The sequence below is a fragment of the Puccinia triticina genome, chromosome 9A, assembly GCF_026914185.1.
Source record: "Puccinia triticina chromosome 9A, complete sequence".
Classification (NCBI taxonomy): Eukaryota; Fungi; Basidiomycota; class Pucciniomycetes; order Pucciniales; family Pucciniaceae; genus Puccinia; species Puccinia triticina.
This window is the reverse complement of record NC_070566.1, coordinates 5,329,808-5,333,766: the sequence shown is the minus strand read 5'-3', so window position 1 is coordinate 5,333,766 and position 3,959 is coordinate 5,329,808.

Genomic DNA, 3,959 nt, shown 5'->3' with positions numbered 1-3,959 from the left:
ATAAACTCCAAACTTGGTAGCAGATATCTAAATCTTAGACACAGGATGCAAGGGTAAGGTGTTGAAGCTATGACTGAGTGGGGAGAAGTTTGAGATCAGGAATGTGGAAAAAAAAAAGAAAACTGTCACAATTGACAGAAAGAAGGATGGCCTTTGAGATGTAGTCTCACCGGATGCAGTTGTGGGATGGGCGCAGCGGAAAAGATGAGAAGAAACAATGGTTTGCTCACCAGTGCTTTGGAGGAGGAAAACTTGATTGAAGTGCCAAGAGCCTCGTATGCCAAAGTGCGTTGAATTGGATCATCAGAAAGACTGCAGGCATCAAGAAGCCAGAATGATATTGGTGTTGAAACGACAAAAGATTTGGAGGAGTTTGATCAAATGGCTTACTAATTGTAGAAGGCAATCAATGATCAAGTTGGTGATCCCTTTGTAGAAACTGCTCAAAACAGAAGTGGTTTTGCTAGGATTGCAGTCAGATCCAAGACTCATGCACATCTGATGGATTCAATCCTAATTTGGCCATACCTTCACTCAAATTCACACTACCACCGCCTTTGTCTGTCCGAAACAACGCGATGATCTACATCTCAAAGAACCCAAAGGATTCAAGCTTCTTTAATCACCAATTGTATTCAACAGATTTTTAGCCAAAGATAATCTGTGAATGAGCCAATGAATGGTTTAGCTTGGTGTTTGGGAGGGGGTAGGGAAGAGAAGCAACTAACCTTTGGAGTTCCCGGTCATCAGCATGGACAAGACCTCTGAGGACCAAGCTTTTGTTGAGGTTCACAGGTTGTATGCTTTCACACATTCTTTCTTTCTGTGACATCCATGTTGTAGTGTAGTTCTGGAGCAGCGGGCGCGGAAGATCTTTTCCTCATCCTTCCTCGCCCATCCTCATCTCAACACCGCATTGTGTCTCGCTGCTCCAGGTTAGTTTCTCTTTCCTTTTCCTTTCTTCTCTCTGAGTGTGCAATGAATGACGATCCTTCCTTTCCCATCCTCATCTTGACACCGCATTGTGTCTTGCTGCTTCAGTCATCCACTGCAACAGGTTATGAGACCCAGTTGTCTCCAGCGTCAACACGTTAAATAACGTCAAACAAGTCAAGTTACATAGTTTACGCAATTACCTGAAGGATCCGGTAGCTGCCGTGAACAGCGTTTTCCTTTATGCATACACTATCTATGCCCAGCGACCTCGACAGTCCTGCATCCACATCTACACCGTTGGGTGTCAAAACGGTTTTGACTACACCTCTCCCTGTCTCAGTGATGTCCAGCAATCAAACCCATCCCGTCATCAAATCTCTAGGCACCATGGTTGCCCTAAAACCCCCTGGTGAAGGGTTGAACTACAGCGGGTGGAAGTTTGTTATCCTGCTCCACCCCAAAACGTGCAAAGTTGACTACGTGCTGAAGGCTACCGACTCAAAAGCTTGCCCGGCAACCTGGACGGATGACAACATTGCCGTCTGCTCGGTGATTGCCAAAACCATCAAACTTTGCAAATCTCTGCTACATTCAGGATTTTGGTGAAGATGCCGCCGGAATGTGGGAGTCACTGGCCAAAGCACATCAAAGCTCGGCATCTGGGAATTGCATCTACTGGCTGCAAAGACTTCTCCTGGCCAGGATGTTGGGGGATGATATTGAGCCTCACCTCATCAAAATGCGTGGACACTTTGATCAACTCAAAGCTCTCATCACCACGGAAAAACCACTCATGGCTGACAATCATAATTTCACTTCCAGATGACTGGATGCCTTGTGTTGCTTCCATCTTGAACAATACGACTCTCTTCTGCCAAGGTCGTTGCCACACTCAAGGCAGAATCTCTACGCCGAAAAAGTCGCACGGATGAAGGGACTGCTCCTATCTCGGTGTCCAAAGCAAACACCAAACGACCAGGCAGGAGTCGACGACCCTATAATGACTCGCTGTACTGTTACTACTGCAAACGCTCAGGACACAACCTTGAGCACTGTCGATCAGCAGCAAGGGTGTTGAATCAGAACTCCCCCTCCCGTCTTTTCAAACATCGTGATTCCTCGGACAAACGCCCAGTGAGGACTCAATCTGGCGCTCCCAAGAAGGCCGGCAACAGCACTGCTGTCAACATAGGGGGGGACTACGACTCAGCTGACGACTCGGACTACTCCAACTCTGAAGTCGAAGTGTTGGCTTGTCAGACACAGAGTCAGGCCCAAAAGGGCAAGTCAGCCAAATTGGGTAGCGCGGTAACCTTCAGCAAGGTGAGCTCAAGAGCAGTGTCATCTCGAGAGGGGAACCTTGACTCCGGCTGCTCCATAACCATGACACCGTACTTGGCCGACGTCAAGAACCCTTGACCTGATTCCACTCCAGTTTGACTTGCGGACCGCTGCGACCCACAGGGGTTCACTCTTTCTCCCTTTTGCTATGCCGGTAAAAATACCCTCACTTGTGGTCCTGGACTTGGCCAAGCCTCTCATCTCAATTGCGAACATCTGCAACGCTTCACTCGCAGTAGTGTTTGGCTCCGGGGGCTGCGACATCTACGACGCAAGAACAATCAAGATTGATGGCGAAATCTTTGGTAACGGCCATCAAAAAGGGAACTTGTATTACCTGTCCCCTGGCCCTGTAAGCTCCAATTCAGTCATGTCCCCACCTTCAGAGTCTGTTAATAACACTTTGCTCAGTTTCCACCACCACCTATCTCTTTGCCCCGTCAAACAACTCCTCAAGCGCCTAGGGATAAAGCCCACCATCAATAATGATATTGACGTTCAGCAATGCCCAACATGCGTGCAGTCAAAGATGCACCACAGGGCTTTCAAATTGCAATCGGCTCACCGCTTGGATACACCTGGTCAACTCATCCACTCCAATGTTAGCTCGTTTGAAGAAGCATCCCGCAAAGGATATAAATACTTTGTTATCTTTGTTGAAAACCGCTCTAAATTTGTTTCCTTCTATCCCATGAAATCTAAGTCGCACGTTTTCCCGTGTTTCAAGCTCTTTCATGTGTTGTTTGAGAAAGATGGTCAATTCCAAGTCAGGGCTGTACGCTCTGACAATGGTAGCGAATACATGATTTTGCTTCATATCTCTCACTAGCGGGCATATCACACAAACCAGGACCTCCGCATTTGCCGGAACTCAATGGGGTAGCTGAGAGGACTAACAGGACTATTGGCAACCTCAACCGGTGCTCTCTCCTCAGCTCCCATCTTCCCAAACCTTTCTGGGCAGATGCTTTACGACATGTAGCTCACACGTTTGACTCGATTCCCTGTCGGACTCCGGTTGGTTTCAAATCGGCTAATGAGGTTCTTGGCATCCCCCTGGTTGACCCCAAATATCTCCATCCTTTTGGGTGTCTAACGTGGTTCAAGGTGCCAGAAGCAAACAGACAAAAACTGGACAGGAAATCTTGGGCCGCGGTTCTCCTCTCGTACCTGTCCGATGGCAACGGGTTTTGCCTCTGGGACTTGGAGAAGCACAGCGTAGTAAAGTCACGCAACATCATCTTTGTTGACTCAGTTTTCCCCTTTCTTCATCCAATCAAGTCCTCCCCAGCACCTCTTGAGGTAGAACTACCTTGGCCAGTCAAGCATACACCTTCCTTTCCCTCAGACTCTCTCGTGAACCTAGACGCTGGGGATGGGCCAAGCTCATTGTTGGATACTCCACCAAGCGTAGTTGACACGCCTCAAGGCTCTCTTTCTGCCAATCCCCCCGTCGCTCCTCAACCCAAAGCTGCTCCTGAGACCCTGTTGCTCGCCCCACGTTGCCCCACTCAAACTGCCCGCCCACCAGACCGCTATGGAAACTGGTCAGAGTTGGCATCACCTTCCGATGACATGGACACGCCCAAAACTTGGTGGCAACTCATTCAATTGCCAAACAAACACAAATGGTTGAAAGCGGCCGAGGAGGAGTATGCCTCCCTCATTGGAATGTCTACCTG